Genomic DNA, 15201 nt, shown 5'->3' on the forward strand with positions numbered 1-15201 from the left:
CCTTGATTACTCTTCCATTATCGCAACGGTTCGTCACAGACGATGAACCGGACGCACAGGAAGTAGAATCATAGAAAGTTTGTACTGACCGCTTAAAAGCAAAAAACCAGGTTAATGACACAATATTGATATTCAAAAGATACGATAGAATTTGGTTACTTTTGGTACAAGAACACAATTAATTCCCATTGGTTTTCGTTCGAATTTTGGTGGTAGGTACCTTCGGCAATTTTTCATATTTTCACTGGAAACTTATTTGCTGAAGTTTTGCCTCTAATTGGTAGTAAATAGGTCAAAATTACATGGGATTTTTTTTATTAATCAATTCTGACTGAAAGTTGTGATTTGGTTCAGTGGAAGAAGGTTAAAATTTAGGACTTTTAACTCCGTTCACTTGTCATGTTGACCCCATCTCCGGGTCATATGTATTAGTTTCAGACAATGATGGTAAAATTGTCTACAATTTATATATAAAATCATGTTTGTACATATCTTTAGGCCAGAGAAGTTTTATTCAGATTTTTTCAATCTGTTAAAATGTGTATACTGAAATGTACTTGAAAATTAATTGTGGACTCATGCCTTCTAATCTGTGGATTGAGAGATACATCAAACAGACAACAAATAATGGTAATGACCCACTTTCAGGTCATATAATCTGCCTAATACAACATCAGGCGACACAAAGGATGAAATGGAAACAAAAAAATACACATTTGCACAATAAGCATACTCGTCTAAATGCCTTTTATTGACAAAGAACATCTAACCACCTCGTAGATTACGTTTATCATTATACGAAAAAATGCTTTCGTAAAAGGAGATAATGTCAAAAAGCTAATAAAATAAATCAAACTTTAAAGCATCAGAAAACCTAATTGGATAAAACATTGATTGTTTAATTTGCTCGACTTATTCTAAGCATAACTTTCAATTATGTTCAATATAAAGGGAACATGTGAGATGAGGAAGGCCCAACTCGTTGAGGCAAAACTAAAATGTCCATTGCGTTGTGACAGATTATTGTTAATTAAACTTAACACAATAGACCGCCAATTTTTGGTGAAATGTGAACTTATAATTCCAAAAATCTTCATAATCAAAGACACTTTGGTAGTACTATCCCTACTCAATTATTTTGAGAAATGCTTACAAACAGTGCAAATTATTCAAATGTTTAGAACACTTATTGTAGTGGCACTACATCTACAGGAAGGCAGATGGCTGCTTTTTATTTTAATATTAATCTGCAAATGGCCAAGAGAGCACAGAATTTAATTTAACTGCATGTCTAGACTGACAACTATAGTATTTCAAATGTCAATATCCTTATCTTTGTAAAAACGTTTTCAAATCTAAAGCGTATACAGAACTCAAGGGTTTATATATAAACTACCTCGAGAGTGTAAACTGAAATTAAGGGAACTAAGATTCGAGCGGAAACCAAAAGAATATGTTCTAGACAGGGAAAATAGACATACAGTACAAAGAACATAAGTAACAAAAATAAAAGACGTTAAAAGAGACAAAAGTAAATAAGCAACCCGGACTACACTAAAACTGGTAGTATGGACCAGGTGCACTGGTAGGGTAAGCGTCATCGGTATTTATAGAAGCAACCGCCGATTTGCTAATAAAACGTCAATTCCTGGGTATACGAATGAGGACGGAAAAACATAACACGTTCAACAAATCGGTTTTCATGGTGCTAATGGGTACACCATAACGGTCCATGAGTTTTTTGTACTTATGGCTTTTAAATTGTAGCAACATTAACCTGATCAAGAAACCTACTAGTAAGAAGTTTAACACGGTACAAAAAGTCCGCGTAGTTTCGGCAAATCTTGGCATAACGTAGGAGTTGTGATATGAAAACTCCATAAGCAGGCGCTGGAAGGATTTTTTCACATATGAAAGAAAAATTGACAAAATGGAATCTTAAGTGATCCATTTGTTAAGATCACCGCTTTAAGTTTGAAGGTCGTTGTGGTAACCAGATAGACCATTATGATATATCAGATTCAAATATAACATACGATCTCGGATTTTACCGTGCATGACATTCAGTGGACAGTACGACGAATGTCCAGAATGAAGCGGGAACGACTCGCTTTTCCGGAGTATCGGAGTTCACACATAATGTTTTATTGAGTATTGGCCTCTGATTTTGTTTGTGCAACTATAAGTTCTGTTGTGTTGTTAGTATATTTGTCAGTTTTCATATCTCTCGCAAACAAAGTTTGGGGTATATAGGAATCACCCTGTTAGTCTGTTCATCCATCAGTCTGTCCACATTTCTTGTAAGCACAGCTCATCCTAAACCGCACGAGGGATTTTGATGAAATTTTATTGGAAAGTTTATTACTGTCGGAGGGCTCCGATGGGAGATAATCCAAATTAAGTGTTTTACATGTTAAAACCTCGTAAGATACAAGTCCTCCGAAACCTCTCAATGGATTTTGATGAAATTGAATAGGAAGGTTGGTTCGTAAGTGGCTCGTTTAAGTACCATATTAAATGTATGCATTTTGCCTGTAGTATTTATAATTTTGATCAACTATATACGTATCTTGATCTTATACTCTCATACACGCATCTCAGAGTTAAACTATCGACATATCTTTTTTTAGATGCAATACGTGACTTTAAGCATATCAATGTAAAAGCGGATAAAATTAAGGCCATAAAGAGCAATATGTCAAAACAAACATTAAAAAATCAATATAGGTTTTTCATGAATGACGAAACAACAAATAAGGAATGTGACTGAGCATCTTTTATACCATTTTAATTTTTGTTTCATGAACTAAACCAAAACCATTAAATGATGAAGCATCAATCCCAAATTAAATGTTAAAAATCATGTCTTATTTTGTTAGCTAGTGTGCTGAAAATCTGTGTATTTTTGAGTTATTGTAATTATGACAACTTCCATTTGTTCCTTAAATAAGAGGCCAGTAGTTTTATTTTAATTCAATCATAACACATTCATTGTCCTAAGAGAGTTTTTAAAACATGCATAAATCAACAGTCGTGCCGTTGATCTTAAAATTCACCCATTAAAGCCACGTAGTTCGTCGTTTGCATTGTTTAATTTCATACCTTATATCTATTGCAGGTATGATAGGTAATTACGAAGATATATGTATACTAATATATATGTGTTAATTTTAAAACCCATCAGTCCATATTCCCAAAAATTAAGACACAGAGAATTTAAGGTAACAGTTAAATATATAAGTAATCCTATACTGTCTGTGGTTTTAAAAATCTTTTTAACAAGACGAAATGAAAGGAAAATAAGAATTGATGTAAAAGGCAGGTTTTTTCTTTCTTCTTTTTGAAATCATCAAATAATTTGGAATTCACATTTTTCTACCATGTAAATCTGTCAATAAATAAAATTATTATTTTACTGGTATCATATGAAGCAACATGTGTACAACTTAACCAGTTTTATACTTCGAATTTCTACTGCAGTCTGAAGGAAACATTCCAGCAATAAGAATCGAAACATTTACGCTGCAATGTTAGATTGAGATAAGATAATATATAACAAACGTCTTATATAGCATTGTATAATTTAAATAGTTACGCCTAAATTAATAAGAATAAATACATGTTAAGTATTCTAAACTAGATCTATATAAGTTCATGAAGCAATAGTAAATAATACATGCAGAAATCGCAAAAACACTAATGATTAAATGTTTTGTTAATAGTCTTTTAAGACATTAAAATGTAGTAAATGGAATTTAATACCAATCGTAGCAGAAATGAAAAGAAACTTACCTGAGATATTGTCCACTTAAAATACAACTCTGCTAAATTTGTTCCAATTGATTCTATATGGTACTTGCTGTGATATCATGCGACATTGGAATAACGATTGGTTAAAATCTCGTCTGTAACTGTTGAATACAATAGGTAAAAACCGATAATATACAACTTAAAACAATGATACACTACCGATACAGAGTACGATTGATGCATCATAGGTCTATGTCTTCATTTTGTTTTCGTTTAATAGAGCAAGAAAGATGGTAATGGAAATGTTTTATAACGAACATTGTCATAGCAAATACCGTTTGATTTATTCTTAACACATTCTAATACAAAAACGTCAAGGACCTTAAGGCATTGCTTCTCCCCGTGTTTTTTTTCATGAATTTGCTACTACATTATAACTTGATATAAAAAGTTTACCGTATTGCTGGTGTCGAATTCAAGAGTAAGTATTAAATATCATCAACCATATTTAGCATCATTTTACTGGTAACTTGTCTTGGTATTGCTTTACTTCTTGGATTTTTTGTGCTAAATAATAATATAAGTTATCACCGAACTAGTGAATTTCTAAGATTTTAACTGACAATGCATGCACATGTCTTTACATACTCCATTGGGATATACTAGAATGTTGCTAGACCATCATCTTGGTGTTTCCAAAAGTTCCCACATAAAATGTCGTATACTATGTAGCACTGACCAATTTATCAAAGATTTACATCTGACGTTGGCGGTAAGGCAACGAAAGAAAAGTCCTGGATTCCATTGACGTACATGTAATGTGATCGTTTTGCCTGTGTCTACAAACTGTATATCTATTTGAAAAGGGTTAGACAGACTTCTTGTTACTTCACGCTTACCCTACCGGTGCACATGGTCCATGCTCCCAGTTTTTAGTGGAGTCCGAGTTTTTCATTTTTTTTGTTACTTTATATGTATTATTTTAGTTACTTTATGTTCTTTGTTGTGATTGGTTTCAATGTCTGGTCTTTGTCTCTGGATTTCATTCTTTTGATTTCGGCTAGAATCTTGGTTCCCTTGATTACTCTTTCTAGAAAAGCAAAGGACGCTTACCATACCGGTGCACCTGGCCCATGCTCCCAGTTTTTAGTGGAGTCCGAGTTGCGTACTATTTGGTTATTTCATGTTCTTCGTTGTTGTGTGTGTGTGTGTCTGTTTTCCATGTCTTGTCAACACATTCTTTTACATTACATACTTTTGATTTCCGCTAGAATCTTGGTTCCGTTGATTACTCTTTGAAAGACGAAAAATTAAAATGTTCAATTCACGAAATTATCCTTGTGTATAAACAAATACATCTCAGTTGAGTGAAGGGCGATTTTTGTCATCATTACGGCAATAGAATAGTTTTCTAAAAATTCTATAATTCTGAATGCCATTATACTAAATAAATAAACCCAATCGTATATACTGCAAATTTCGATATTTGGTATACGTGTTTCTAGCAGTAACCTCTGATCAGCAGCATTAGAATTAAATGTACACTAGGAAAACTTAAACCAAAAAATAATTGTACACAAGAAGTACTCCAAATATCGGAATAGGAAACACTTCGATACAAGGAAAGAAGCTTCAGTGCTTTAGGTATTTTGAAATTTGTAATACTATAATAAGTTTTATAAATCTTATAAATAAAATGTTTTATAATTCGGGGTCAGACATGTCTGACTACTGGGTTAGTGCATACCATCGGAGACCATAATATGTACTGTAACGCCATTAGTGGCATCGACACAATAGTTATTAAATACAAAAAAAACACCAATCATACGTAAGCCAAATATAAATGTACTGTACACGTGTTTCTATGAGTGACCTCGCGCAAGCATGTTTTTAGTTTATTTAAATTCTACTCCAAAAAATAACTTTTATAAATCTTGCATCTTGTGCCTATGGGTTCACTTGTACATGAAAGGAACAATGTTCCTAATTCGTCCCATGCACTGTTTTCTTTTTTTAGAATATAAGCTTTTTCTCACTAATTCAAAGTCCGAACCACTTACCTGATCAACAGAACTAGAACCAAATATACGCAAGGAAGATCAAAATAACAAAAAATCCAGAAACAAATTGTATACAAGAAGTACTCAAAAACTCAAAATTTCAAAATTGGAATTCAAACAAATTACTGAGAGATTGTACCATGTCCAATAAAAAGAATGAAGCTTCAGTGTTTTGAGTATTTTGAATTTGTAATACTTCAATTATATCAAATAAAATATGATATAAAAAATTACCAATCATATTATGCTTAAAAATGTAATATGCTGTACACGTGATTCAAGGAGTAAACCCTGATCAGCAGCACTAGAATCTTGTGTATATTAGTGGGTGGCCTTGGGCTGACGTTTCCATCCCGGTGGGGTAGTTGTCTCCTTGACATATACACCATACCTATTCTCGTTCTATAGTAAGATCTTAAACAAAATAAAAACAATATTGCACACAAGAAGTATTCTAATCAAGTCGGTAAGTGAATACCCTTGTGGTGGACCTTATGTCCACCACATCGACCTAATAGTTATTGAATAAAAAATTGGCAATGGTATATACTGCAAATTTCAATATGCTGTACACGTGTTTCAAAGAGTAACTTCTCATCAGCAGCGCTAGGATCAAATGTATAGGAAAGAGTAATCGAGGGAATCAAGGTTATAGCGGTAATCAATAGAATGTAATCCAGTAATCCTGAGACAAAGACCAGACATGGAAAACAGACATATACAACAAAGAACATAAAGTAACTAAAATCGTACATACAAAGTAACAAAAGCAAATGAGCAACTCGTACTCCACTAAAAACTGGGAGAATGGACCAGGTGCACCGGTAGAGTAAGCGTCCTCTGTTTTTCTAGAAACACCCGCCGAGTTGCTCATAAAAAAGTCACGTCCAGGGTAGACAAATGAGGAAAGGAAATCTATGACCCGTTGAATAAATCAGATTTCATGGTGCAGATGGACACACCATAACGATCCATGAGTTCATGATGACGACCATAAAACTTCTGTAGTAATGAATTCAATCTTGTAGCAACATAACACTGTTCCAGAAGCCTATTTGTTAGAGTTCTAGCGTGATACAAAAAATCTGCGTAGTTTCGGCAAGCCCTGGCATAATGTAGGAGTTGTGATATGAATACTCCATACGCAGGTGCTGAAGGAATGTTGCCACAGATGAAAGGAAAGTTGACAATTTTGAATGAAAAGTCATCACGTTTGTCGTAAAGTTTGGTCAATAGTTTTCCTTTACCATCGATTTCTAAGTGTAGGTCAAGATATGAGGCTTTCTTCACAGTGTCTGTAGTATCCTTTATCTCAAGTTCTTTGGGGGTAGATGCGATGTATCAAATTCCCGAAATTAGGATTGTTTAAAGATAATATGTCATCTATATAGCGGAAACTGAGATTAAATGATCTAGCCAAACGCTATTCTTTCTTTCGGATCAGATCAGCTATAAAGTCAGCCTCATAACAGTGAAGGAATAGGTCAGCAAGTAAAGAAGCACATTTCAAAATCACGTCCACCACACTGGACAAATATGTCGTCGATAAAAAATTTCAGCATTTCGTAAACACCTTCCTCTGTATAGTCGGAAGATGATTTGGAATTATTTTTTTTTTAAAGTATGAGGAATCTCTACCAAGAACTATATATTTGTATCTTGGTGTACCATCTTTTTTGGAAAAACAATGATGTATATTGTTTTTAAGTCGGGATTGTAACTAAGTATGGGGAATAGAAGTATACAGTGTTGAAAAATCATAGGTTTTATTGCTATTATATTCAGATAATAGTCTTGAACTGATTGTCTCCAACAGATCTTTCGAATTTTTCAGGATCCATATTGAATTAATACCACTACGGGAGTAACAAGTGTTGTGGTTGGACTGCAGACCCTCTTTGACAGTTGTGAGTATAGAAGTTAAAAGTTTGGAAAGAGGTTTGGTGGTAGATTTTGCAGATCCAGCTATGAAACCTTGTTTGTATGGATTTTTGTGGAGTTTAGGAATCCAGTACATAGACGATAAATCACAACCATCGTCCTTGGTAGAGAGACCAAAAGAGGATAACACAGATTTATGGTTTTCCACAATTTCTTCTTTGGAGAGTGTGGTAGCAGTATACGTCTTATCACTGCTTTTTTCTACGTCTACCTATGATAATAATGTTTGTTTGTTGGGGTTTAACGCCCGAGCAGTAATATTCAGCTATATTCAGGCGATGAACATGAAGTGGATAATAAAATGAAAATGAAATGATGATGGAATGAAAAATGGGATGGGACAGAAGGATAATGGGGTCGAGAAATTTTGATTGCCACTGGAGATAGGGAGAGGTGGGTAGGGTCGGGCAATTTAGTCTCCTGTGGCGGAGCCCTATGGTTCCTTCTCCGGGAGAATACCACTGCAGGTTTTTTTTTCACGTGCGAGGAACGTGGCATCTTTTCCAACACGGTGCACCACTATGGTTTGCGGTCAGGTTTTCTGTATTATAGCCTGACAACCCCAACATGTAACACGCCAGGGGTACCCCATTCCACCACCTGGGGCATACATCCCAGTTGCCCTGTGGGCAGAGCGCCTAGCCCCCGACTAAGTTTCTGAGCACTTTTTAGCCGCCTTTTACGACAAGCTTAGCGTTGCTGCAGGCCTATTCTTTTAACATTCGGACCTGCACAGAGCCCTGTGATAATAAGCATTGGATGTAAAACATTTTGCAGACAAAACAATGTTGTTTTGGGCTTTGTCTGCTGGAATGACAATATATTTGTCATGTATAGTAGACAATGTTTTTGCTACATCGGGGTCTCTGAAAACCGATGTGGGCTTGGCACTCATTGACCTACTTAAAACTTTCATTCGTTTCAAAATTACTCATTGGCACTCACTGACCTACTTAAAACTTTCATTCGTTTCAAAATTAAAGACCTCACGACCTTTAACCACTCTGACAGAGAATCAATATCTTCTTGTTCTCGTTTTATCTATTTTCTTGCATAGTCCTCGACGGCATCCATAAGAACTTTAAATTTATAATTCCAATTTATGGAGCGTGGTTCACGGTACTTGGGATCTTTAGAAATGATATTACGCAGAGATTCGTTTTCGATGATGGTTAAATCTCCCGTAACGACGTGACCAGAAGGACCATATTTGAATGGAGAGTTTTTGCAAGTACAGGCAGGTGGTTTAGCCTTTAAGTCCTCAATCTCGAGGTTCTGCAATAGCCTTTTATAATTAAACATTTTGAATGTAATGGGTGAAGTATAGGAATATGAAATAATTGGTATGGATTTGTCTTTGAAATATGGGGGAATTTTGTTGCTAACATTTTTGTGATGGAGGATGTTAGCCAAATTAATTGCATCTATACCTTTGTTGACAAACGGTAGTGGAAGAAATGATCGTTTTTCTCCATCTTTACTTTTCACACAAACTGGTTTAAAGAGTCTGTGGAAACTAATATCCAAAATGATGGCAACAAGTCTGCATAATGATGAGGTAGGGTCAGAAACAGGAGTGTCAAGACTTGTTTTGTAAAGGGAGTGTAGTAGAGTGAGAGGTATAGAATAAAGTTTGGTTGTAATGTGATGAAGTCCAAGAGGTTTTTGTAAGAAAGGAAGGAGACCATTTATAGAGACATCATGTAACTTAGGTGACGTATAGTGGCGATGGCCATGACTCCTTTCCCGTCTTGGATTTTTGTCAAATAAATTCATCACATTTATGCTATTGTTATATTGGCTTGAAAGGTTTCCTATACTTTTGATGTTGTCATTGCATCCGTAAGGTATTGCAGTACCTATTCTGCGTATCCAGTACTCCTCTCTTTCCCTACGATAGTTTTTTTTATTAGAACGGGACTTTTCGTAGGATGGTAATTTTTTTCCTAAAATACGAACTTTCATAGAGAGGATTGAATGATCTCGTATATTAAAGTGTTGATAAACTGTCGGGAATTTGGTGGTGTTAATTCCCGTACGATGACTGCACATTCTTTTGTTTAATCGTTTTTTCGTTTCTCCGACATATACTAAACCACATAATTTAGCTCGAAGTGTAAGTATGGACGCAGACTGGTATAACCCAAAGAGCAGATTTGAACATACATACGTTTTGTCCTGAGTGTGTTTGCATTGTCTAGAAAACTCCTCCATTTATTGTTATCAATAATTGAACTATACACATGTTGATAAATATCCATTAACATATGTTACTAAATATCTACTGATACATGTACATGTATCAATAAATGGAATAAACTCCACAATGGCTTACCATAACCATAAGACAAGTCATATACATATTACAATGCTTCTTTCTTGAAGGTGCATGTGTTGAACTTGCCATTTCACTTTATGTGGGTTAGTTTGGTAAATTTGTACCTCTAATTCTGGACTCTCAGTTTTTTTAGATTAACAGAAACCAACAGTGCGGTATCGGTCAGTTACATGGATGGCTCTATTTTTAAAATGGTTGGGGCCATGACTCCAAATTAAATAGGAGCCTTCCTTTAGAAGTTATAATATAAATTTTATTAAAAAAAATTCATAACAATTCATCAACCATAACTAAGTCATCGCACGAAAATCAAGTGAATATGGACGACGACGACACGGACATCCCTGCCAGCACTATGCCAATATACATGTACGATCGCATTTTTTTACGGTGACACTATTATATTAAATATATACATATATATCGCCAGATTCCGGGTTTGAACATGCTCCATTTCCAATTCCCTAAAAAGCCTGCCAATTACTCTTCCTTAGGATCAAATTAGTAGTGTGTGATTTGCTCAGAATCTACATCTATAAGGTCTTTGTTTTTACATTTGTCCTAGTTAAAACAGTTATCTATCAAAAGAGAATAAAACTGCATAATGGAAAAATTTAGTTAAGAAAAGTTACAGTCATGTACTCAACAGAAAACATTCGAAATTCTTATGAAACAAAATTAAAATACCGATATACGAAGGACTTTAAGGCTAAATCCATCCATACTGGCTCATAGCTAGCACTTCAAAATCAATATTTCAACTAAATCTTGTATCAAACAACTTTATCAACTTCTAGATAGTTATATACATTTGTATCCCGAAAAATGTTTCCTTGGACAAAAACTGTATACTACAGTACTTGTTTTGCAGCTGTATACAATATATCTAGAGGCACTGTCAGTATTATTTGGTTTCAGAACCAACATAACCTGTATGTAAATTCAGCACTTCAAAACACTGTAATTAACTTTTCTTTAGAATCCCTATTTCATTAAATCCTGTAAATCTTCTCCACAATTTAACAAAACTTAGTTATTTTCAAGTATACAATATTTAAGTATGAAGGATAATAAATCATATTTTTATGTACATGTACAAAAAATACTTTATTGGCACGAAGTCATCAACAGAAAATGATTAATTCAAAAATCATATAAAGAGTTGTCAGTACATGCTGTCTGACATGTACATATATAGCAAAACTAAAAATCGTTGGAGCTCCTTGGGAATGTACTTACATGTACACTGTACTTTAAAGTGTATATAACCTCTATGTGTATAATGTAGAGTCCCCGAAACTTCACGTTACAGTAATGGGCAGCTAATGGAACTACCTCAACTTAGCAGATTACTAAATGCCATGAGGTTTGCAACAAAATGTTAAAAAGGTCATATGCATGATATCAGCGTACGTGTGTTCCTGTCAAGAATTTTCTTTTGTCCTCCTCCACCTTACCTAAAACTCTAAATCTTCCACTGAAGATTCAGCAAATGCTGTAGGCATTACAGCGTGCAGATCACAAATTGGATCACTAGGTCACGAATCGACATCAAATCACACGTGATGCTTTTAATGAATTGAATGAATGAACGTGGTCACATGACAACTAATTTCCCCCGAATACACCATGACCCACATTCACGGGTATGACTATGCCCGAGACTGTGTTAACGCTTTGATGCTTTACACCGTCCGTGAGGGAACCTAGTGATAGCCAAAGACTTTAGGAAACTCCTCAGTCCGTCATGGATTACAAATACCACATAGAAGTGCAAACTGGGGCTAACAGTATTAAGTATATATGTTAGCACGAAAACGACCAAGTATAGGAACAGTCAGCTGATGGTCAGCGTCACTCATATCGTGCAATGGATTGGCTAACAGTGAGTTACGAAAGATTTTTAGGGATTTTAGTGGTTATTATCTAAAAAGACAATCAAATTATCTACTCGAAGCCACATTATGCTAGCTTTATAAAGCACGAGATGGAGGGTTTATCGGATATACGAAAAGTGCTATCATTTTCAACTTTATTGTTATAGTGTTATTTAATTATATTTTTATGTACATATACAAACTTTTATTTATTAGCATGAAGTCATAAACAAAAAATGGTTTAATTAAAATTCATATTAAGAGTTGTCAGTACATGCAGTCTGACATGTACATATAGAGCAAAACTAAAAATTGCTGGAGCTCCTCGGGAATGTACTTACATGTACACTGTACTTTTACGTGTACATAATGTCGATATGTATAATGTAGCGTCCCCGAAACTTCATGTTACATTAATGGGCAGCTAATTGGACTACCCCAACGTAACAGATTTACCTCAATGCCATGTTTTTCCAACAAAATAGCTTGCCATACAATCCTAGCACTGCTGGAGTAATAAATAGCCCATCCTATTAGGCCTAAAAATATGTTATGTTTCCTGTCACCCTATCGACCCTCCTTCAGACCCCTACCCCGAGGTTTCCTGTCACCCTGTCGACCCTGATTCATACTTCCTACCCAAAAGTTTTTATTTGTTATTTTGAAATATATATATATATATATAAGTCGGCCCGATTGTCTTTCAGAAAAAAAAAGTAGAAAATAAAGCCATAGATGTTATTCTATCCTAGATGGAAACACGAAGAGAAAATTGTTTATTTATATTTAGATTCGATTGTAAACACACATGCCATGAGTGTGCTCGTGGTAATCCCTTTTGGGATTCGGCACTTGAATTAAATTTTTTGTGTTTTGACCACCACTGTCAAAAAAATATATATTTCAAGCGCCGAATCCCAAAAGGGATTAGGCTGTGGACTAAGTCTATTAGTTTTTGCATAATTGGTTCATTGTATTCTAAGTTTGGTGTCACTATGACTTATTCCATTTTAAAAATTTTAAATAAAAATAAATCCCTTCCCAACGACCCGACAAAATTTTAGAAGGTGATCGGAAACATAACATTATTTTTTTGGCCTTGGAGATTTCTAATCAATTGACTGGCGTGCACCATTAAGTTGACCTACCTTTCTGTCTTATATGCAGTTGGAAGTGTTGATTTTATCCCCAAATAAAGCGGGGTCAAAGATTCAGCAAATGCTATAGGCTGTATAATACACAGCATACAGATTACAGATTGGATCACTAGGTCACAGATCGACATTAAATCACGTGATAATGCATTTAATGAAATTAATGAATGAACGTGGTCACATGACAACTAATTTCCCCGAATACACCATGACCCACATTCATGACTATGTTGTATGACCATGCCCGGGGACTGGGTAAACGCTTCAATGCTTTTTACTGTCCGTGAGAGACCCAAATGATAGCTAAGGGCGTTAAAAAACCCCTCTGCCCGTCAAGTATTACAAATACCATATACGAGTGCAATCTGGTCTAATAGTATTGAGTATATATGTTAGCACGATAACGAAAATTAAACAAAGTATAGGAACAGTCAGCTGATGGTCGGCGTCACTCATATCGTGAAAATGATTGGCTAATACTGTGTTACGAAAGACTTTTGGGGATTTTAGTGGTTTATTTCCACAAAGACAGTCAAATTATCTGCTCAAAGCAACGATGGCCTAGCTTTATAATGCACGAAATGAAGGGTGTAACGGGTATACATAAAGTGCTATCGTTTTCAATTTACAGTGTTATTTAACTACTATAATCTAAACTGTACATTCAGTCTATGACATTCCTATGTTATATAAACCAATACAACAAATCTAGCGATAATTTTACATTTATGGTAACAGATATTAACTACAAATTTAATATGCATTTGTTTTTAGATCTCTAGATCTATAATAGATGCTATGGGCGTTTTATTTCTAAAAATAGAATTTATAAACAAATCATTACTTAGAAATGGTTAAGGTGATGGTTGCATTTATGTGTTATACATGACCCTGGGTGAAAAACAGTACATTTGATGTGATGTTATGTTGTTTTGTACTGACAAATAACCTATACAGTTAATATGTCTGAGTTACGTATGAAGCGCTTTATTTGGAGGCATATTTCGTATGATAGATGGGAAGGTTTTCATTTAATTGGACCGGCAAATCCACTAAGTGTTTCTTCCCTACAAAAAGTCATTAAAACGCTTATATCTTTTGATCGATAAGTGTTAGGTTTGTCTATTTAAGCATATCACGACGAAAAACATAAATATAATCAGCTAAAACTGCTGCTTAATTATGCTATTTTTCAAATGTGGTTTCTTTAAGCTATGAAACGGCCCACACGGTAAAATGCCTTGACGCGTTTGGGTATGTAAATCAACAGTCTTTACAAAGTTGGTTGCTTGTTGATCGCCATTCAGATTTTGTTTAGTTTAAGTTTTAATTGTTATAAAAAAAACTGTAAGCATTTCATGGCCATCTTTTTACTTTCATGATAAGTTGCTTATCGCTATATCATAATAACGTAATGCTCACAAAGATATGATCATGATGAGATCTATTAGTTGTCAAATTGTTTTTGGTAAATCTGTTGAACCTTTTAATTAGGTCGAGGATACCAATTTACATACATTTTCCTTCTGTAGAAAAAAAAAAAACGTGTCAATTATAAGTCAGATATTTTAACCATTTCAAAATATAAGCATAACGTATAAAATTTTGCATATCAGTCCTTTACGCTTTAATATAATTCTACAATAATGTTTATCACGAAGTTAATAGATTATTTTTTTGTTGTTTTATATAAAATGAAAAAAATAATAAAAAAAATATAAAACAATAGATTTTATGGAAATTTAGGGTCGATTATGCTTTTCACAGAAAGATGTATGTAAAATTATTGTGTATCCTCGACCTAGTTGAAAGTATTTCCAGAGGACAAACATAATCATGAAAATGCCTTATAATTCGATGGAAAAAAAGTGCAGTTACATAAGAATACTAGTTTTATGAAATAGTGGAATTTTGTCATAGAAAGGTAATAATACATTATGTCATTTAAAGTGCTAAATAATTAAAAGTTATTTAAGCAAAATTTCGATTAAATCTGAAATAGAAAACAAATATTAACATAATCTTCTTTTTGAGAGATCGATTTTGCTGAAAAACTACAGAGGCAGTCCACTTTGTGC

The sequence above is a fragment of the Perna viridis genome, chromosome 3 (assembly GCF_037379345.1).
Source record: "Perna viridis isolate PV_CMFRI_1.1 ecotype Kerala chromosome 3, ASM3737934v1, whole genome shotgun sequence".
Lineage (NCBI taxonomy): Eukaryota > Metazoa > Mollusca > Bivalvia > Mytilida > Mytilidae > Perna > Perna viridis.